Source organism: Podarcis gaigeae (genome assembly GCF_964106915.1).
Source record: "Podarcis gaigeae genome assembly, chromosome: 9".
NCBI classification, from domain to species: domain Eukaryota; kingdom Metazoa; phylum Chordata; class Lepidosauria; order Squamata; family Lacertidae; genus Podarcis; species Podarcis gaigeae.
Window position 1 is genome coordinate 19,205,492 of NC_139685.1, and position 23,294 is coordinate 19,228,785.

At 48.5% G+C, this 23,294-nt stretch overlaps 1 long non-coding RNA gene across 1 annotated transcript; it reads left to right on the top strand.

The window, feature by feature from the left end:
- Nucleotides 1-569: 569 nt before the first annotated feature.
- LOC310852171 lies at nt 570-22,968 on the top strand. The gene is made up of 3 exons (XR_014568004.1): nt 570-667; nt 10,013-10,165; nt 21,718-22,968. It is a non-coding gene; the product is annotated as an uncharacterized lncRNA (long non-coding RNA).
- Nucleotides 22,969-23,294: the final 326 nt, after the last annotated feature.

Below are 23,294 nucleotides of genomic sequence, written 5' to 3' on the forward strand. Positions count from 1 at the left end.
AGAAAAGTGATGCTGCATAAATTTAACAGGACCCAGTACAGAGTACAATCCTCAAATTACAGAATCATGGAACTGGGGGCCACACCAAAGGCCATCTAGCCCAACCCTCTGCAATGCAGGAATCACAATTTGATCCCCCCCCCCAAATTGCTCTGCTTCAGGACCCTTTGCCTATTGCTTCATTACAGAGGCCAGAATTTTGCTTTCCCTCATTTTCAAGTATTTTTGTCCTTGCATTGTTGTATATAAAACAGGGACTTTTCCACATTGTCTTCTAATGGAGAAATGGACTGTTGGTCTTGTGGAGATGTTAGCTTGCTTGTCTTCAGGGTAAATGACTTAAGAGGAATATTCCTAGGAAACTGCCCTGGACAGAGTCAGACATTGACCCATCCACCTCAGCATCGTCTCAACTCACCGGGTTTCAGACAGGGGACATTCTCTGCCCCAGCTGGAGATGTAATCCAGGATTATCTATGAGGATGGTGATAATGCAAAGCAGATTGTCTAATCCTGTGCTATGGACACCCCTAGACCTGGGAGTCTTCTACTGAATTTCAAGGCATGTTGGGATTGTCTCCCTTTGGAAATGAGGCTGAATGAAGAAAGATCCGGTATAGAAACATGAGCTCCAAAGGAGAAGATTCACCTGCAGACGGAACAGCAGGTGCTTCCAAGTTCTGAAAAAACCTGGGAGGGGGGAGTTGGGCCCAGGGTCAAGGTGGGGGGGTTGCCATGGTAACAATGGCCTGCCCTCCTTTGTGACATCACCTGCTTCTCCCTTAAAAGCCACCAACTACAGGTTTCCATTGTGGGTTTGTGAGGAGAGGCAGAGAGAGGTGTGTAGGTGCGGTTGGCGGTAAGAGAGTAAGCAGAGTATTTGGATTTTCTTCCGAGTTTGACTGCTGAAAGAGGAGGCGGAGGCAGCAGCAAGCATGGAGGAAGAAGGAAAGTTTGGCAGACTAGTCCTTCGCGGGACAGAGTGGCTCAGGAGACTGAGAGGCGTTATCCAGCTCCAAAAGAGGAACAAAGTGGCCCCGCTCCAGCCCAAGGAGCAGCCTCCTCCGGCACCAGTTGTGCCAAAAATCTTCAAGAACTGTCGAGAGCTGGCGAAGGCAAAAGCCCGAAACCGGGCCCGTATTAGGCCAGCACCTGAAGAAAGGGACATTATTGTGGAAGATCTGGAATGAGCGTACAGTGTGACTGGTGAAGAGAAGGTGCTCAGCTTTGGAGGAGTTAAAAGGGAGTAAGGGAAGAACGAGGGCAATGAGATCGAGGTAACCCTCCAGCCTCTCCTGAGCTGCAGAGGGAACTAAGTTCCCACAGGAGGAGTGCTCGCCTCCAGACCAGGAGAGGAGAGTCACCAGAGGATCGTGCCCGCCCTATGCCTCGGGGGAGATAAAAGCCGGCCAGTCCCAAGTTGAGGGAGCAACATTGTTGGTTGCTAGTTCCTGCCTGAACCCTGTCCTGCTTTCCTGCCTGAGTTCCTGACCCGCCCTGGTTCCCTGCTTGCAAGCCTGTTGCTGACTTCACCGGACTCCCTGCCCTGCACCCAGCTTCAGCTACTACGGACTGCCTCCACGTTGCAGCTTTGGCCACGGACCGGACTTCGACCTCGCCTCTTGGGTAACCCATGGGACCAGCAAAACAAGGAAGGAGGGAGTGTTATGTCCCACTGGCGACGAAGGTGGGATCGATGAACATCAGAGCACAGCAAGATGCAGCCACCCTCTGAGCAGAGCTGAATCACTGAGCGAAATCACTGAACAGAACCAATTCAGAGCTGACTGTTCTGGCTAGAGCACGGTGTTCCATCCATCGCCCTTCTTGCCGGCATCGGAATCATGGCTTCACTTGTGCCTCTACCGCCGTTTGCGCCAGCCTCTGAATCGTTGGACTCCTACCTCGCTCGCTTCAACTGCTACCTCCAAGCCAACGAGCTGACAGAGGTATCAAAGGAGCGAAAGCGGGGCCTATTCCTCAGCCTCTGTGGGCCTGAGGTGTTTGAGACGGCCCGAGTATTGGTTGCGCCTGAAGCAGTCCAGGCAATACCGTGGGACACGATCCAAGAGAAGCTCCGCAACCACTACGCACCAAAGCCATCCAAGATTGCTGCCCGCCATGCGTTTTACCACCGGAACCAGGCAGAGGGGGAGTCAATCAACAACTACACCACCGCCCTGCGACAGGCTGCAATGCACTGCGAGTTCTGAGACTTAGACGATGCCCTGATGGATCGAATCGTCTGCAGGGTCCGGGACATCCATCTGCAACGGCGTCTCCTCGCCAAGCCAGACCTCACGCTGCAGAAAGCCATTGAGGAGGCTGTGGCCTCGGAAGCTGCTGAACGCTCCGCGCAGGAGATCTGCAAGGCCAGCAGTGATGAGGTATCCTCCAGTGAAGACTATGATGTGCACCAGACAAAGCGGGAGAGCAGGAAGTTCCAACAGAAGTCCAAGGGCCAACCGGAATGCGCCGGCAGCAGAGGCAACCATTCCCGTGCCAAGTGTCGATTCAGAGACGCCATCTGTCGGATGTGTTCCAGAAGGGGCCACATCGCTAAGGTCTGCCGATCGGCTCCGTTTGACACCTCCCCCTTCACCGACTTGCAAGTCCAAGTCTTCACTCCAGTCTGCAAGGAAAGCTGTTTCGCTCTCACCAACTGCCGCTGCCCGTCTGGAACCACAATTGGCCAAACCAACTCGCCTACGTGACGCAAGCTAAACGTCACGGTGCTCATTGAAGGAGCTCCATGTGACATGGAGATCGACACCGGGTCTGCCCTGTCCATCATGTCTTGGAGCACCATCAAAAGACTGGTACGCAGAGTGTCCAAAAAGCAACTTGACTCTCACCGCGTATACCTGAGAGACTACCAGGGAAACGACATTCCCGTGGTAGGCGTTGGCCGGTTCCGGATCGCCTTCAAGGATTTTTTGGGCCTGCTTCGACTGGTGGTGGTCGAAGGTCAGCGGCCAAGCCTCCTAGGGCTAGACTGGTTTGATGCCCTCGGCCTGGAAGTCACCGGCATCAACTGCATCTCTAACGCAGACACTGAGAGTCTGATCAAAGACTTTGCCGAGGTGTTTGACTGCACTTTGGGGCAATATACAGGTACGCCCATCTCCTTTAGCCTTGATCCACAAGTTGCCCCCATCAAGCTAAAGCCACGCCGGGTTCCCTTGGCTCTCAATGCTAAGGTGGACGAACAACTGGACAAGCTGATCGCCCAAGGAGTTTTGGAGCCGGTTGACCATGCCAAGTGGGAAACCCCCATCATCACGCCTGTCAAGCCAGATGGGTCGGTGAGAATCTGCGCTGACTACAAGTGCAAGATCAACAAGGAACTTCAGCAGCACACTTATCCGGTTCCTGTTGTCCAACACCTGCTGCATTCCCTGGGTGAGGGTAAGCTCTTCGCTAAGCTCTACCTTGCCCAAGCCTATCAACAACTGCTCATCAATGATGCCACTGCTGAAGCCCAGATGATTGTCACCCACCGAAGGGCATTCCGTTGCCGCTGGTTGCAGTTTGGGGTGAGCGTGGCTCCTGGCATCTTCCAAAGCCTTATGGAACGACTCCTACAAGGGCTTCCGGGCGTGGTACCATATTTTGATGACGTCTTGGTGTCCACAGACTCACACCAGAAGCCGTTCGAGTGCCTCCGTGCCGTGCTGACCAGGTTCCAAGAGCTTGGGCTCAAGGTAAAGAGGGAGAAGTGCCAGATAGCTGTTCCACAGGTGCAGTTCCTGGGCTATCTTATCAATGCCTCCGGGCTTCACCCGACCACATCCAAGATCCGCGCTATCCAGCAGGCCCCCATCCCAAAGAACAAGACAGAGTTGCAGGCGTTCCTGGGACTGCTGAACTTTTATAACATGTTCCTGCCCCACAAAGCCATGGTGGCTGAGCCTCTTCACCGACCCCTCAGCACAAAGATGCCTTGGTCCTGGGGTCATCGGGAGACGGCGGCCTTCAATGAGGTCAAGGCTCTCCTTTCATCGGACAGTGTGCTGGTAAAGTACAGTGAATCCAGGCCGCTGATCCTTGCCTGCGACGCCTCACATTTTTGGCATCAGCGCTGTCCTTAGTCACCACTTTCCAGACGGAAGAGAAGCACCGCTCGCCTACTTTTCCAGGACGCTATCTCTGACTGAACGGAATTACAGCCAGCTCGACAAGGAGGCACTGGCACTTGTGGCTGGAGTGAAGAGATTCCATGAATACCTCTATGGCAGGACTTTTCTCCTCATCACTGACCACAAGGCGCTCCTGGGCCTCTTCGCCGGTGATCGTCTAACTTCACCGGTCCTCTCGCCGCACATGCTACGATGGACTGTTTTCCTGGTTGCCTACCACTACCGGCTCGTCCATCGCCCTGGGAAATCGATGGGCCATGCCGACGCCCTCAGCCGTTGCCCTCTTCCAGCGTTTGTGGAAGACCCGGCTCCAGCTTCATCGCTCCTCCTGATTGAGGATCTTCCGGCACCACCTGTATCAGCTGCCACTGTGGACTGTACATCTGCCCAGGATCGCACCATCAGCCGTGTGCTCCACTGGGGCTGGAGGGGGTGGCCACAAGGGCCGTTTGCATCAGAGTTCCAAGCGTTCGCAACCAGACAACATGAACTCCGGCTCATTGCGGCTGCCTGCTGTGGGGAGACCGCATCATGATTCCCCAAAGACTCCATCAACGCATCCTGGAGGCTCTGCACATTGGCCACCTGGGAATCGTCAAAATGAAGGGGATGGCTAGGTGTTACATCTGGTGGCCTAACATGGACGATGCCATCACTGCCTGGGTGTCCGCCTGTCAAGCATGCCAAGAATCGAGGCCTGCACCACCGGCAGCTAAGGGACACACCTGGGAGACGCCAAAGACACCCTGGTCGAGGGTGCACATCGATCTGGCCGGCCCCTTTCATGGCCGGACCTTTATGGTAGTGGTGGACGCCTATTCCAAATGGCTGGAGGTGGCCCTGATGCCCTCCACCACTACCGAGGCCGTTATCCGTGTGCTGCGAGGCCTGTTTGCAACGCATGGGTGTCCTGATGTGGGGGACATTCCTTGGGTGCCAACCACAGTAGTGGGGGTCACTGGACCTCACTCGTACCAGGTGGCACTCGAAGACAGATGCTTGTGGCGCCGACACATAGACCAGCTTAGGCGCAGGGTTGGGGACTTGGACACTACCGTGGTGCCCCCAACTGCACTCGTGGCTCCGGAAGAGACACTTACAGATGGCGAGGCTCCACCTACACCTGTGTCGTCTGACATGTTTGCCCACAACTTAACAGGGAGAAAGGATTGAAGAGAAGTGAAAATGGCGGGGACAAAAGGCTGACCGCTGACTCACCCTTACCGTGCGAGGAAGAAACCAAAAACAATGGGGGGGGAATTAGGCCCCTTGGGGATGATGTCTATTTCTTTTTGTGTATCTTGTTGTTGCGTAAGCAAAATAAAGCAAAAACAATATGTTTCTCGGGTTGTTGGTTGTTGTTTTTTTGAATTCTCATTTTATATTGTTACGTTGTGAACCGCCGTATGATCTTTGGATGAAGGGTGGTATAGAAATTTAATAAGGAATGAATGAATGAATGAATGAATGAATGAATGAATGAATGCTCTCCCCAGGGAAACATTCATGGCACCCACACGGTCAGCCTCAGATACCAGGCTGAGAAAGATGTTTAGGTAGGCTCATTAATTTATATTAGATTAATATCTGCTATGTTGGTTTATTTTGTTCAATTAACTAGCACATAATACAAAATCAAGAATCAAATATTAATTTTCTTCTTAACTATAAGGATTTACGTCAATATATTGAAAAATTGCACAGTGCTAAAAGAGACCAGTACATGACCAGTACTAATTAACTGATCAGGAATAGGCCTGCATTGCCTGTGTTCTGGCGTTTGCGGCCAATCTGGACATTATGTTAAATATATTTTTAAATTTTTAAGAAAAGTCCAGTAGCACCTTAGAGACCAACTAAGTTTGTTCTTGGTATGAGCTTTCATGTGCATGCACAGAAGAACAAGAAGAAACCATATCAAGACTAAACCTATTTGGTCTCTAAGGTGCTACTGGACATTATATATATATATATATATATATTTCTACTCCATCAGACCAACACAGCTACTTCCCTGCATCTAGAACTAAGTATATTCAGAAATGGATCGTGAACAGCACGACCTTGGCTCTTGGCAGATACGGGATCCTTTCACTTCTAGATGCCATGCCGCTGCGTTTGCTAGTTGAGCTCTTGCTTTGTTTAGAGACACCAGGGTTTACATGCAAGGAATTTCTCAGAATGGGACTCAGAATGCCATGTTCTCCAGCATTCCCCAACCTTCTGATTTCATGCAATTTTGTAATTGAGAAGCAGAAGAAGAAGAAGAGGAAGAGGAAGAGGAGGAGGAGGAGGAGGAGGAGGAGAAGGAGGAGAAGGAGGAGGAGAAGTAGTTTGGAGTTGATATCCTGCTTTATTATTACCCAAAGGAGTCTCAAAGCGGCTAATATTCTCCTTTCCCTTCTTCCCCCACAACAACACTGTGAGGTGAGTGGGGATGAGAGACTTCAGAGAAGTGTGACTGGCCCAAGGTCACCCAGCAGCTGATGTGGAGGAGCGGGGAATCAAACCCGATTCACCAGATTACGAGACTACCACTCTTAACCACTACACCACATTACACACACATCACATCAAGTAGATCTTGGTGCAAGCAGGAAGAGCTGAGATTTCAACTTAGGGCAGTGTTTCTCAACCTGTGCGTCCCCAGATGTTGTTGCACTACAAGTCCCATCATTCCTAGCCAGCATGACCAGTGGTCAGGGATGATGGGAGTTGTAGTCCAACAACATCTGGGCACCCACAGGTTGAGAACCGCTGGATTCAGGACGGCACTGTTGGGCATTGCTGGGCACTTGCACAAGGACCCTCCCACTGCATGGTCATCAGACTGCCAGTTCTTGCTGCTTGGCATCACCCCGTTTGCTCCTCCAGCTTTTCCCTTCAGTGACAGAGGGAGCAAGCAAGTGTGGACAAGGGAGAAAGAACATTGGTTGTCATCTGCTCATTCACTTCTTGCCTGTTCCCTGGACAGGTGAGTAGGCAATGGTGGCTGGAGAGCAACAGAACGAGGGGATGGACATATCATCAATCTATACCCAACCTGAAATACCCTAATTGATTGAAAGTTTTTTGGGGGGCACATGTCAAAGAGTTCTCTCCTCCCCACTTATAACAACGTGTAAGGATCCTCAGGGGAAAGGTTGAGATCCCTTGTCTGAGGAAATGAAGTTCAAATCAGGGTTTGGCAAGGAGGGGTTGGAGTCAGGATAGGCAAGTGGAAGAGAATCATGGTCGGGGCAGAGTTGGACAGGATTGGAGAGGGTGTGTGCAGATTATGAGGAGCTCCAGGGTCAGCCACAAAACAATTGATATCATCATCAACCTTTTATTCGACCGTCAGTCAGGAAAAAAAGTACATTTGTTAATACACAGTTAAAACATCCAGGAAGATTTTAGAGCTTAGCCAACACTAAAATGGGCTAAAGAGATAGCCCCATATCAATACAGTCAATTATAGTCTTGCGACGCTTAAAAGCTTAAAAAAGAAATTTGGCCACCAAAGAAGGTATAGCTCTAGTGACATTATTCAGCAAGTGTAAAACCTGGTTTTCTCCGGGTAGGAAGCTAAATTGACATAGGAGTGGATCTATAAAATTTTGTCTAAGCTCTGCATAAGAAGGGCAAGTCAAGAGAATGTGTTCGGTGGACTCAACCACACCCATGGCACAATGACAGGTTCTCTGGGCGTATGGTACTCCCCTGTATCTTCCCCACAATATCGCAGAGTCAAGGACATTTAATCTAGCCGCTGTAAGAAGTCTGCGGTATTCCACATAGTGGATTTCTGCAAGGTAGGAGGCTGGTATGGTCCGATAAATCTGGTCCCCGAGGAACATCCCTGGTTTTACCTGGGCTATGTCCTCTTGTCTGGCAATGTCACTCAGTCTCCGGGAGATCACAGCTCTAGCTTGATTGTACGTCATAGACTCAAAGTAAAGGTGAGACAATCCGCAGGATTGAACCTCGTTAATGACCTCCCTTTCCCACGATGATTGGAAATCGTCCCTCAATATCAAGGGGGCAATACCCACTGGTTTAAAACAAAGCTTGAGCCATAGCCAGAGCTTCGACAAAACAATTGATACTGCTTCGTGAAATGGACCACCTCTCCCAACAGGAACTGACCTGGACCCTGCCATTATCATCTAAGGCCCTTCTTGGTGTGCCTCCTACATGACAGGTCCAGAGGGTGGCAACAAGAGATCTGGCCTTTTCCACAGTGGCTCCCCACTTGAGGAACGATCTCCTCAGGAGGTCTTGCCTGGGTGCCTTTGTTTCATATCTTTAGGTGACGGGCAAAAATGTTTGGCTGATTCACATTTCATGGCATCTTTAATATGTTAAAGATGCAGCACAGATGGTACATCACCCCTCAAGACTATCAAACATGTATAAAAATTTAGCGAATACTTGTTGGAGGTGTGGTGGGAGTAATGGCGACATGTAATATATATGGTGGACATGTAGGAAGATCAAGGTGTTCTGGGGCTTAATTTACAAAGAGTTGAAAAAAAGTTTGGAATAACATTTTTTAAAAGACCAGAGGCATTTCTGTTAAGCGTTGTTGGCAGGGACATCCCGAAGGCCTTTAGGGAGGTATTCTTATCTGCAACGGCTGCAGCTCAGACTTGGGTGGCAAAGGGGTGGAAGGAACAAGAAACCCCGACAATAACGGACTGGCATTACCAGCTACAAGAATTTGCTGAAATGGCGCAGTCAACAAATACCCTGAGAGGGAATTCAAAACAAAAAATTATCGCAAAGTGGGATAGATAGATGATATGTTCAAAAATATAGTAAAGGATCACTATCTATGCTAGCATTAGATTGACGTTAGAGTGAGACTGAGCTGAGAAATAAGACTAAGCACACATATTGATATAGGAATGTATTAGATAAAATGCAACAAAATATACAATAATAAGAATACATTCATTTGTAAAAAAGGAATATACAACGGGATAGACAGGAAGTCTAGGTGTTGGTATGTATATGATTTGGGGGGGGGGTTGTTTCTGTTTTTTCTTTGTTCATTCTTTTTTTTGTTCCATTTTATTTCTAGGTATATAAAATCTGTATATAATTTTTGTATACATGTTGGAAATTATATTATAGTAAGTCCTGTAATGTAATATGAGAATGATTACTGATGTAATATAACAAATAAAATGCAAAATAAAAAAGGGGAAAAAGGAAAAGTGATGCTGCATAAATCTAACAGGACCCAGTACAGAGTACAATCCTCAAATTACAGAATTGTGGAACTGGGGGCCACACCAAAGGCCGTCTACCCCAACCCTCTGCAATGCAGGAATCACAGTTTGATGCCCCCCCCCCCAACTTGCTCTGCTTCATGACCCTTTGCCTATTGCTTCATTACAGAGACCAGGATTTTGCTTCCTCTCATATCCAAGTATTTTTGTACATGCATTGTTGTATATAAAACAGGGACTTTTCCATATGGAAAATGGATTGCTGGTCTTGTGGAGAAATGGATTGTTGGTCCTGTGGAGAAGTTAGCTTGCTTGTCTTCAGGGTAAATGACTGAAGAGGAATATTCCTAGGAAACTGCCCTGGACAGAGTCAGACATTGACCCATCCACCTCAGCATCCTCTCAACTGACTGGGTTTCAGACAGGGGACATTCTCTGCCCCAGCTGGAGATGTAATCCAGGATTATCTATGAGGATGGTGATAATGCAAAGCAGATTGTCTAATCCTGTGCTATGGACACCCCTAGACTTGGGAGTCTTCTACTGCATTTCAAGGGATGTTGGGATTGTCTCCCTTTGGAAATGGGGCTGAATGAAGAAAGATCCGGTATAGAAACATGAGCTCCAAAGAAGATTCACCTTCAGACGGAACAGCAGGTGCTTCCAAGTTCTGAAGAAACATGGGGGGGGGGGAGTTGGGCCCAGGGTCAAGGTGGGTGGGTTGCCATGGTAACAATGGCCTGCCCTCCTTTGTGACATCACCTGCTTCTCCCTTAAAAGCCACCAACTACAGGTGTCCATTGTGGGTTCGTGAGGAGAGGCGGAGAAAGGTGTGTAGGTGCGGTTGGCGGTAAGAGAGTAAGCAGAGTATTTGGATTTTCTTCTGAGTTTGACTGCTGAAAGAGGAGGCGGAGCCAGCAGCAAGCATGGAGGAAGAAGGAAAGTTTGGCAGACTAGTCCTTCGCTGGACCGAGTGGCTCAGGAGACTGAGAGGCGTAATGCAGCTCAAAAAGAAGAACAAAGTGGCCCCCCTCCTGCCCAAGGAGCAGCCTCCTCCGGCACCAGTTGTGCCAAAAATCTTCAAGAACTGTCGAGAGCTGGCGAAGGCAAAAGCCCGAAACCGGGCCCGTATTAGGCCAGCACCTGAAGAAGGGGACATTATTGTGGAAGATCTGGAATGAGCGTACAGCACACCGGTGAAGAGAAGGGGCTCAGCTTCGGAAGAGTTAAAAGGGAGTAAGGGAAGAATGAGGGCAATGAGATCGAGGTAACCCTCCAGCCTCTCCTGAGCTGCAGAGGGAACTAAGTTCCCGCAGGAGGAGTGGTCACCTCCAGACCAGGAGAGGCGAGTCACCAGAGGATCGTGCCCGCCCTATGCCTCGGGGGAGATAAAAGCCGGCCAGCCCCAGTCCCAAGTTGAGGGAGCAACATTGTTGGTTGCTAGTTCCTGCCTGAACCCTGTCCTGCTTTCCTGCCTGAGTTCCTGACCCGCCCTGGTTCCCTGCTTGCAAGCCTGTTGCTGACTTCACCGGACTCCCTGCCCTGCACCCAGCTTCAGCTACTATGGACTGCCTTAACGTTGCACCTTTGGCCACGGACCGGACTTGGACCTCGCCTCTTGGGTAACCCATGGGACCAGCAAAACAAGGAAGGAGGGAGTGTTATGTCCCACTGGCGACGAAGGTGGGATCGATGGACATCAGAGCACAACCAGATGCAGCCACCCTCTGAGCAGAGCTGAATCACTGAGCGAAATCACTGAACAAAACCATCCATCGCCCTTCTTGCCGGCATCGGAATCATGGCTTCAGTTGTGCCTCTACCGCCGTTTGCGCCAGCCTCTGAATCATGGGACTCCTACCTCGCTTGGTTCAACTGCTACCTCCAAGCCAACGAGCTGACAGAAGTATCAAAGGAGCGAAAGCGGGGCCTATTCCTCAGCCTCTGTGGGCCTGAGGTGTTTGAGACGGCCCGAGTATTGGTTGCGCCTGAAGCAGTCCAGGCAACACCGTGGGACACGATCCAAGAGAAGCTCCGCAACCACTACGCACCAAAGCCATCCAAGATTGCTGCCTGCCATGCGTTTCACCACCGGAACCAGGCAGAGGGGGAGTCAATCAACAACTACAACACTGCCCTGCGACAGGCTGCAATGCACTGCGAGTTCTGAGACTTAGACGATGCCCTGATGGATCCAATTGTCTGCGGGGTCCGGGACATCCATCTGCAACGGTGTCTCCTCGCCAAGCCAGACCTCACGCTGCAGAAAGCCATTGAGGAGGCTGTGGCCTCGGAAGCTGCTGAACGCTCCGCGCAGGAGATCCGCAAGGCCAGCAGCCCGCGTCTTCCTAGAGAGCCAGTTCCAGTGCATCACAAATAGGCCAGCAGTGATGAGGCATCCTCCAGTGAAGATGTACACCAGACAAAGCGGGAGCGCAGGAAGTTCGAACAGAAGTCCAAGGGCCAACCGGATGCCGCCGGCTGTGGAGGCAACCATTCCTGTGCCAAGTGTCGATTCAGAGACGCCATCTGTTGGACGTGTTCCAGAAGGAGCCACATCGCTAAGTTCTGCTGATCGGCTCCATCTGACACACACCCCTTCACCGACTCGCAAGTCCTAGTCTTCACCCTAGTCTGCCAGGGAAAGCTGTTTCGCTCTCACCAACTGCTGCTGCCCGTCTGGAACCACGATTGGCCAAACCAACTCGCCTACATGACGCAAGTTGAACGTCACGGTGCTCATTGAAGGAGCTCCATGTGACATGGAGATCGACACCGGGTCTGCCCTGTCCATCGTGTCTTGGAGCACCATCAAAAGACTGGTACGCAGAGTGTCCAAAAGGCAACTCGACTCTCACCGCGTATACCTGAGAGACTACCAGGGAAACGACATTCCCATAGTAGGCGTTGGCTGGTTCTGGATCGCCTTCAAGGCTTTTTTCGGGCCTGCTCCGACTGGTGGTGGTCCAAGGTCAGCGGCCAAGCCTCCTAGGGCTAGACTGGTTTGATGCCCTCGGCCTGGAAGTCACCGGCATCAACTGCATCTCTAACGCAGAGACTGAGAGTCTGGTCAAAGACTTTGCCGAGGTTTTTGATGGCACTTTGGGGCAATATACAGGTACGCCCATCTCCTTTAGCCTTGATCCACAAGTCGCCCCCATCAAGCTAAGTGGGAAACCCCCATCGTCACGCCTGTCAAGCCAGACTGGTCAGTGAGAATATGCGCTAACTACAAGTGCAAGATCAACAAGGAACTTCAGCAGCACGCTTATCTAGTTCCTGTTGTCCAACAACTGCTGCATTCCCTGGGTGAGGGTAAGCTCTTCGCTAAGCTGGACCTTGCCCAAGCCTATCAACAACTGCCTGTCGATGATGCCACTGCTGAAGCCCAGACGATCGTCACCCACCGAGGGGCATTCCGTTGCCGCCGGTTGCAGTTCGGGGTGAGTGTGGCTCCTGGCATCTTCCAAAGCCTTATGGAGCATCTCCTGCAAGGGCTTCTGGGCGTGGTACCATATTTTGATGACGTCTTGGTGTCCACAGACTCACACCAGCAGCCGTTCGAGCTCCTCCGTGCCGTGCTGACCAGGTTCCAAGAGGCCGGGCTCAAGGTAAAGAGGGAGAAGTGCCAGATTGCTGTTCCACAGGTGGAGTTCCTGGGCTATCTTATTGACGCCTCCGGCCTTCACCCGACCACATCCAAAATCCACGCTATCCAGCAGGCCCCCATCCCAAAGAACAAGACAGAGTTGCAGGCGTTCCTGGGGCTGCTGAACTTTTATAACATGTTCCTGCCCCACAAAGCCATGGTGGCTGAGCCTCTTCACCGACCCCTCAGCACAAAGACGCCTTGGTCCTGGGGTCATCGGGAGACGGCGGCCTTCAATGAGGTCAAGGCTCTCCTTTCATCGGACAGTGTGCTGGTAAAGTACAGTGAAGCCAGGCCGCTGATCCTTGCCTGCGACGCCTCACCTTTTGGCATCAGCGCTGTCCTTAGTCACCACTTTCCAGACGGAAGAGAAGCACCGCTCGCCTACTTTTCCAGGACGCTATCTCTGACTGAACGGAATTACAGCCAGCTCGACAAGGAGGCACTGGCACTTGTGGCTGGAGTGAAGAGATTCCATGAATACCTCTATGGCAGGACTTTTGACCTCATCACTGACCACAAGCCGCTCCTGGGCCTCCTTGCCGGTGATCGTCTAACTCCACCGGTCCTCTCGCTGCGCATGCTGCGATGAACTGTTTTCCTGGCTGCCTACCACTACCGGCTCGTCCATCGCCCGGAGAGATCGATGGGCAATGCCAACACCCTCAGCCGTTGCCCTCTTCCAACGTTTGTGGAAGACCCGGCTCCAGCTTCATCGCTCCTCCTGATTGAGGATCTTTCGGCAGCGCCTGTATCGGCTGCCACTGTGGCCTCCGCATCTGCCCAGGATAGCACCATCAGCCGTGTGCTCAACTGGGTGTGGAGGGGGTGGCCACAAGGGCCGTTTGCATCGGAGTTCCAAGCGTTCGCAACCAGACAACATGAACTCTCGGCTCATTGCGGCTGTCTGCTGTGGGGAGACCGCATCATGATTCCCCAAAGACTCCGTCAACGCGTCCTGGAGGCTCTGCACGTTGGCCACCTGGGAATCGTCAAAATGAAGGGGATGGCTAGGTGTTACATCTGGTGGCCTAACATGGACGATGCCATCACTGCCTGGGTGTCCGCCTGTCAAGCATGCCAAGAATCGAGGCCTGCACCACTGGCAGCTAAGGGACATACCTGGGAGACTTCAAAGACATGGTCGCGGGTGCACATAGATCTGGCCAGCCCCTTTCACGGCCGGACCTTTATGGTAGTGGTGGACGCCTATTCCAAATGGCTGGAGGTGGCCCTGATGCCCTCCACCACTACCGAGGCCATCATCCAGGTGCTGCAAGCCTGTTTGCGATGCATGGGTGTCGTGATGTCCTTGTCTCCGACAACGGACCGCAGTTCATGTCAAGCACTTTTGAGTGGTATCTTTTGGGACAGGGGATCCGCCATGCCCTAACGGCACCATTTCATCCATCCAGCAACAAGCAAGCGGAGAGAATGGTGCGCTCGGCAGAGGAGGCACTGGCGCGCCTGGACCGGGGAGACTGGCATGAGCGGGTCACCAAATACTTGTTCGTGCAACACATCACCCCTCATGCGGCCACAGGGCGGAGTCCTGCTGAACTGCTTATGGGCCGCTGCCTCAGGACACTGCTTGACTGGCTGCACCAGGATTTTGCCATGGCCGAACCCCCAGGCTGTGCCAACGCGCCACGGTCATTTGTTCCAGGAAACCAGGTCTTTGCTCGGAACTATGTGGGGGACATTCCTTGGATGCCAGCCACAGTAGTGGGAGTCACTGGACCTCGCTCGTACCAGGTGGCACTCGAAGACGGACGCTTGTGGCGCCGGCACATAGACCAGCTTAGGCACAGCGTTGGGGACTTGGACACTACCGTGGTGCCCCCAACTGCGCTTGTGGCTCCGGAAGAGACACTTACAGATGGCGAGGCTCCACCTACACCTGTGTCGTCTGACATGTTTGCCCACAACTTAACAGGGAGAAAGGATTGAAGAGAAGTGAAAATGGCGGGGACAAAAGGCTGACCGCTGACTCACCCTTACCGTGCGAGGAAGAAACAAAAAACAATGGGGGGGAAATAAGGCCCCTTGGGGATGATGTCTATTTCTTTTTGTGTATCTTGTTGGTGCGTAAGCATAAATGAAGCAAAAACAATATGTTTGTCGGGTTCTTGGTTGTTGTTTTTTGGAATTCTCATTTTATATTGTTACGTTGTGAACCGCCCTATGATCTTTGTATGAAGGGTGGTATAGGAATTTAATAAGGAAGGAATGAATGAATGAATGAATGAATGAATGCTCTCCCCAGGGAAACATTCACGGCACCCACACGGTCAGCCTCAGATACCAGGCTGAGAAAGATGTTTAGGTAGGCTCATTAATTGATATTAGATTAATATCTGCTATGATGGTTTATTTTGTTCAATTAACTAGCACAAAATACAAAATCTAGAATTTAATCTTAATTTTCTTCCTAACTATAAGGATTTTGGTCAATATATTGAAAAATTGCACAGTGCTAAAAGAGACCAGTACATGACCAGTACTAATTAACTGATCAGGAATAGGCCTGCATTGCCTGAGTTCTGGTATTTGCGGCCAATCTGGACATTATGTTAAATATATTTTTAAATTTTTAAGAAAAGTCCAGTAGCACCTTAGAGACCAACTAAGTTTGTTCTTGGTTTGAGCTTTTGTGTGCATGAACAAACGAAAGCTCATACCAAGAACAAACCTAGTTGGTCTCTAAGGTGCTACTGGACATTATATATATATATATATATATATATATATATATTGGTGTCCTCGGGTGTCTTCCCGTGTAAAAGTTGGGGTGTCTAGGCGACGTTTCGACGAGGTCTCACTCGTCATCTTCAGGCTGGTGCTTTCGGCTTCTTGTTACTGGAACAGAGCGGGATCTCAATGTTTGAGTTCCTATAAATACTGTAGAGGGGGTGTGGTGTCTAGCCTCCAATGTTCTGGGCAGAGAGGAAGTTCCCAGGCTAGTGTGCCTTTTCTTCTTTTGTTCCTTAATTACTTGAGAGATACCTTGAGTGATTTCTCAAGTAATTAAGGAACAAAAGAAGAAAAGGCACACTAGCCTGGGAACTTCCTCTCTGCCCAGAACATTGGAGGCTAGACACCACACCCCCTCTACAGTATTTATAGGAACTCAAACATTGAGATCCCGCTCTGTTCCAGTAACAAGAAGCCGAAAGCACCAGCCTGAAGATGACGAGTGAGACCTCGTCGAAACGTCGCCTAGACACCCCAACTTTTACACGGGAAGACACCCGAGGACACCAAAACCTGCATTCCTGTACCCGTGAAAATCTACGAAAGCAAATATATATATATATATATATATATATATATATATATATTTCTACTACATCAGACCAACACAGCTACTTCACTGCATCTAGAACTAAGTATATTCAGAAATGGATAGTGAACAGCACTACCTTGGCTCTTGGCAGATACGGGATCCTTTGAGTTCTAGATGCCATGCCGCTGCGTTTGCTAGCTGAGCTCTTGCTTTGTTTAGAGACACCAGGGTTTACATGCAAGGAATTTCTCAGAATGGGACTCAGAATGCCATGTTCTCCAGCATTCCCCAACCTTCTTCTTTCATGCAATTTTGTAATTGAGAAGAAGAAGAGGAGGAGGAGGAGGAGGAGGAGGAGGAGGAGGAGGAGGAGGAGGAGGAGTTTGGATTTGATATCCTGCTTTATCACTACCCAAAGGAGTCTCAAAGCGGCTAACATTCTCCTTTCCCTTCTTCCCCCACAACAACACTGTGAGGTGAGTGGGGCTGAGAGACTTCAGAGAAGTGTGACTGGCCCAAGGTCACCCAGCAGCTGCATGTGGAGGAGCAGGGAATCGAACCCAGTTCACCAGATTACAAGACTACCGATCTTAACCACTACACCACACTACACACACATCACATCAAGTAGAACTTGGTGCAAGCAGGAAGAGCTGAGATTTCAACTTAGGGCAGTGTTTCTCAACCTGTGGGTCCCCAGATGATGTTGGACTACAAGTCCCATCATTCCTAGCCAGCAAGACCAGTGGTCAGGGATGATGGGAGTTGTAGTCCAACAACATCTGGGGACCCACAGGTTGAGAACTGCTGGATTCAGGGCGGCACTGTTGGGCATTGCTGGGCACTTGCACAAGGACCCTCCCACTGCATGGTCATCAGACTGCCAGTTCTTGCTGCTTGGCATCACCCCCCGTTTGCTCCTCCAGCTTTTCCCTTCAGTGACAGAGGGAGCAAGCAAGTGTGGACAAGGGAGAAAGAACATTGGTTGTCATCTGCTCATTCACTTCTTGCCTGTTGCCTGGACAGGTGAGTAGGCCATGGATTATGAGCAGCTCCAGGGTCAGTCACAAAACAAGAGATACTGCTTCGTTAAATGGACCACCTCTCCCAATAGGAACTGACCTGGACCCTACAATCATCATCTAAGGCCCTTCTTGGTGTGCCTCCTACATGACAGGTCCAGAGGGTGGCAACAAGAGATCTGGCCTTTACCATAGTGGTTCCCCACTTGAGGAATGATCTCCTCAGGAAGTCCTGCCTGGGTGCCTCTGTTTCATATCTTTAGGTGACGGGCAAAAATGTTTGGCTGATTCACATTTCATGGCATTTTCAATATGTTAAAGATGCAGCCCAGGTGGTACCTCACCCCCTCAAGACTATCGAAGATGTATAAAAATTTAGTGAATACTTGTTGGAGGTGTGGTGGGAGTCATGGCGACATGTATCATATGTGGTGGACATGTAAGAAGATCAAAGTGTTCTGGGGCTTGATTTACGAGGAGTTGAAAAAAATGTTTGGAATAACTTTTTATAAAAGACCAGAGGCATTTCTGTTAAGCATTGTTGGCAGGGACATCCCGAAGGCCTTTAGGGAGGTATTCTTATATGCAATGGCCGCAGCTCAGACTTTGGTGGCAAAGGGGTGGAAGAAACCAGAAGCCCCGACAATAACGGACTGGCATTACAAGCTACAAGAATTTGCTGAAATGGCGCAGTCAACAAATACCCTGAGGGGCAATTCAAAACAAAAAATTATGGAAAAGTGGGATAGATATAAAACAGATGTTCAAAAATACAGTAGCATTGGATTGACGTGAGACTGAGCTGAGAAATAAGACTAAGCGCACATATTGATATAGGAATGTATTAGATAAAATGCAATGAAATATACAATAATAAGAGTACATTCATTTGTAAAAAAGGAATATACAATGGAAAAGAAAGGAAGTCTACTGTGTTGGTATGTATATGATTTAGGGGGATTTGGTTTTTTTTTTTTTTTTTTGGTTCTTTCCTTTTTTTGTTTCATTTTCTTTCTAGGTATATAAAATTTGTATATGATTTTTGTATACATGTTGGAACTTATATTATAATAAGTCCTGTAATGTAGTATGAGAATGATTACTGATGTAATATAACAAATAAATAAAATGTAAATTAAAAAAAGAAAAGAAAAGAAAAGAAAAGAAAAGAAAAGAAAAGAAAAGAAAAGAAAAGAAAAGTGATGCTGCATAAATCTAGCAGGACCCAGTACAGAGTACAATCCTCAAATTACAGAATCGGGGAACTGGGGTCCACACCAAAGGCTATCTAGCACAACCCTCTGCAATGCAGGAATCACAGTTTGTTTGTTTTTTTAAAAGATTTTTATTAAGGTTTCAACAGATTTTATAATAACAAACAAGACAAAACAACACAACACAATAACAAACAATAAACGGTAAAAACCACAAAAATCAAACAAAAATATATGTCCAACTCTTAATTTCATATAACTTACTTTCCTGACTTCCTCACATCTCCCTTTTCTGTATTCAAATTTCCAATTTAGTTTCAGCAAATTCTTCCTCTATTTTGACTAATTTTAATATTACTTAATTTCTTTTAAATTAACCATTCCCACTGCTGTCCACTTATCTTCTAATCCCCCATCATTTGGTTAATTTAGCTGTGTTTCTTTACTTGTTACTTATAAAACTTCTTTGCACATTCCTTTCAGCTTTGTCACTAATGCCACATTATCTCACTATCCTGCATCACTTTAACATTCAAATAATTTACAATGTTTTTGCAGATAATCTTTAAATTTCTTCCAGTCTTCTTCTGTTTGTCCTTCTCCCATGTCTCGGATTCTGCCAGTCATTTCTGCCAGTTCCATGTAGTCTATCAATTGCATCTGCCATTCTTCCAAGGTGGGCAAATCTTGTGGCTTCCAATACTTTGCGATAAGTATTCTTGCTGCTGTTGTTGCATACATAAAAAAGGTTCTATCCTTCTTTAACACCTTCTGGCCAACAATGCCCAAGAGGAAGGCCTCTGGTTTCTTAAGGAAGGTATACTTAAATACCTTTTTCAGTTCATTATAGATCATTTCCCAGAAAGCCTTTACCTTTGGGCACGTCCACCAGAGGTGAAAGAATGTTCCCTCAGTTTCCTTACATTTCCAACACTTATTGTCAGGCACATGATATATCTTTGCAAGCTTGACTGGTGTCATGTACCACCTGTAAATCATTTTCATAATATTTTCTTTCAAAGCATTACATGCCGTAAATTTCATACCAGTGGTCCATAACCGTTCCCAGTCAGCAAACATAATGTTATAACCAATGTCTTGTGCCCACTTAATCATAGCTGATTTGACCGTTTCATCCTGAGTATTCCATTTTAACAGCAAGTTGTACATTCTTGACAGTACCTTAGTTTTAGGTTCTAACAATTCCGTTTCTAATTTCGATTTTTCCACCTGGAAACCTATTTTTTTGTCCATATTAAAGACCTCTCTAATTTGGTAATAATGTAGCCAATCTCGCACTTTATTTTTTAGTTTCTCAAAACTCTGCAATTTCCATGTGTCTCCATTTTGTTCTAATATCTCCCAATTTTTTGGCCATTTGGCCTCCATATTGAGTCTTTTCAGAGCCTTAGCTTCCATAGGTGACAACCACCTTGGGGTCTTGTTTTCTAATAAATCTTTGTACCTTGTCCAGACATTAAAAACTGCTTTCCTGACAATATGGTTCTTAAATGCTTTATAAGCTCTAACCTTGTCATACCACAAATATGCATGCCACCCAAACGCATTGTTGAACCCTTCCAAATCCAAGATGTCAGTGTTTTCCAAAAGTAGCCAATCCTTCATCCAGCAAAAAGCTGCTGATTCATAATATAGCTTCATGTCTGGCAGGGCAAACCCCCCTCTTTCTTTAGCATCAGTCAGTATTTTAAATTTTATTCTGGGCTTTTTGCCCTGCCAGACAAATTTAGAAATATCTCTCTGCCACTTCTTGAAACAATCCATCCTGTCCACAATCTGCAAGGTCTGAAACAAAAACAACATTTTTGGCAATACATTCATCTTTATGGCAGCAATTCAACCCAACAAGGAGAGCTTCAAGTTTGACCAAATTTCTAGATCTTTTTTTACCTCTGACCAACATTTTTCATAGTTATCTTTAAATAAGTTCAGGTGTTTGGCTGTCATATTTATCCCTAGGTATTTCACTTTCTTCACCACATTTAAATCTGTCTCTTTCTGAAGCTTTTCTATTTCCGTTAAAATCATATTTTTCTCCAATACTTTGGTTTTTTGCTTATTCAATTTAAATCCTGCCACCTGACCAAATTCCTGAATCAGTTCTAAAACTCTTTTCGTACTAGATTCTGGCTCCTGCAACGTCAAAACCAGGTTATCTGCGAAAGCTTTAAGTTTATATTGTTTGGCTCTGACCTGAATTCCTTTCACCAACTGGTCCTTCCTAATCATATTCAAGAGCACCTCCAGGACCGAAATAAATAGCAATGGAGAGATAGGGCAACCCTGTCGTGTTCCTTTTTCAATTTTAATCTCTTCTGACACCACATTATTGACTATCAATTTTGCTTTTTGTTCCGAATAGATTGCTTCTATGCTATTTTCAAACCCTCGTCCCACACCCATTCCCTTAAGATTTTTTTTCATGAAACTCCAAGAAATATTATCAAAGGCCTTCTCCGCAGGAATCACAGTTTGATGCCCCCCCCCAACTTGCTCTGCTTCAGGACCCTTTGCCTATTGCTTCATTACAGAGGCCAGAATTTTGCTTCCTCTCATTTTCAAGATTTTTTGTACTTGCATTGTTGTATATAAAACAGGGACTTTTCCATATTGTCTTATAATGGAGAAATGGATTGTTGGTCTTGTGGAGAAGTTAGCTTGCTTGTCTTCAGGGTAAATGACTTAAGAGGAATATTCCTAGGAAACTGCCCTGGACAGAGTCAGACATTGACCCATCCACCTCAGCATCCTCTCAACTGACCGGGTTTCAGACAGGGGACATTCTCTGCCCCAGCTGGAGATGTAATCCAGGATTATCTATGAGGATGGTGATAATGCAAAGCAGATTGTCTAATCCTGTGCTATGGACACCCCTAGACCTGGGAGTCTTCTACTGAATTTCAAGGGATGTTGGGATTGTCTCCCTTTGGAAATGCGGCTGAATGAAGAAAGATCCAGGATAGAAACATGAGCTCCAAAAGAGAAGATTCACCTGCAGATGGAACAGCAGGTGCTTCCAAGTTCTGAAGAAACATGGGGGGGGGGGGGAGTTGGGCCCAGGGTCAAGGTGGGTGGGTTGCCATGGTAACAATGACCTGCCCTCCTTTGTGACATTACCTGCTTCTCCCTTAAAAGCCACCAACTACAGGTGTCCTTTGTAGGTTTGTGAGGAGAGGCAGAGAGAGGTGTGTAGGTGCGGTTGGCGGTAAGAGAGAAATCAGAGGATTTGGATTTTCTTCTGCGTTTGACTGCTTAAAGAGGAGGCGGAGCCAGCAGCAAGCATGCAGGAAGAAGGAAAGTTCAGCGGACTAGTCCTTCGCGGAACAGAGTGGCTCAGGAGACTGAGAGGCGTAATGCAGCTTAAAAAGAACAACAAAGTGGCCCCGCTCCAGCCCAAGGAGCAGCCTCCTCTGGCACCAGTTGTGACAAAACTCTTCAAGAACTGTCGAGAGCTTGCGAAGGCAAAAGCCCGAAACCGGGCCCGTATTAGGCCAGCACCTGAAGAAGGGGACATTATTGTGGAAGATCTATAATGAGTGTATGGTGTGGCTGGTGAAGAGAAGGTGCTTTGCTTTGGAAGAGTTAAAAGGGAGTAAGGGAAGAACGAGGGCTATGAGATCGAGGTAACCCTCCAGCCTCTCCTGAGCTGCAGTGGGAACTAAGTTCCCGCAGGAGGAGTGGTCACCTCCAGACCAGGAGAGAAGAGTCACCAGAGGATCGTGCCCGCCCTATGCCTCGGGGGAGATAAAAGCCGGCCAGCCCCAGTCCCAAGTTGAGGGAGCAACATTGTTGGTTGCTAGTTCCTGCCTGAACCCTGTCCTGCTTTCCTGCCTGAGTTCCTGACCCGCCCTGGTTCCCTGCTTGCAAGCCTGTTGCTGACTTCACCGGACTCCCTGCCCTGCACCCAGCTTCAGCTACTACGGACTGCCTCCACGTTGCACCTTTTGTCATGGACCAGACTTGGACCTTGCCTCTGTAGTAACCCACGGGACCAGCAAAACGAGGAAGGAGGGAGAAAGGATTGAAGAGAGGTGAAAATGGCGGGACAAAAGGCTGACCGGACTTGGACCTGCTGGGAAGCGCTGAGCAAAGGCGTATCCCCAGGCAACGCGGCCAATTTGATCAGCACAAGGCATGCAAGCTCCACCCCCCCCCGTCGTTCTTAGACTCCTTATTGGGTGAGCAACGCAGCCAAGCAACACAGTTGGAGCCTCCCTGGCCAGCAGGGGGGGAGGGAGAGGAGCTGCTTCCTTTGAAACCCGGGAAATTAAAGGGACATCATCAGTAAGGGACAGCAGCGTGACACGGCGCTGGGATAAGGGAGTTTCCCGCCAAATAAGGGACGGTTGACAGCTATGCGTATTGCGCTGCACCATTTGCTTTGCATATGTGAACCAAATAAACTCTGCTTGAAATCTGAATTGGTTTTGCCTCTTTGTGTCCAGTCCGTGCTCCAGAATTACCGATTCCCTTCGGTCCAACATGAGAGGAACACATCGGCGGTGACATAGCGTTTACAGCTGTTGAGGTAGATGGTTCTCTTTCCTGTTCCCAGGCAGTATTCCAAACTAGAGAACAAAGGAGAAACATGGGAAAGAACATTTCTACATGTGGACAACATGATAGGAGACGTTGGTCAGATTCTAAGCCCGGGCTTTGGCACAGAACAGAAGCAGCTTTTGAATTCTGGGAGGGTGAAGGGGCAGAAGGCCTTAGCTCAGGGATAGGCAAACCTGGCCCTCCAGAT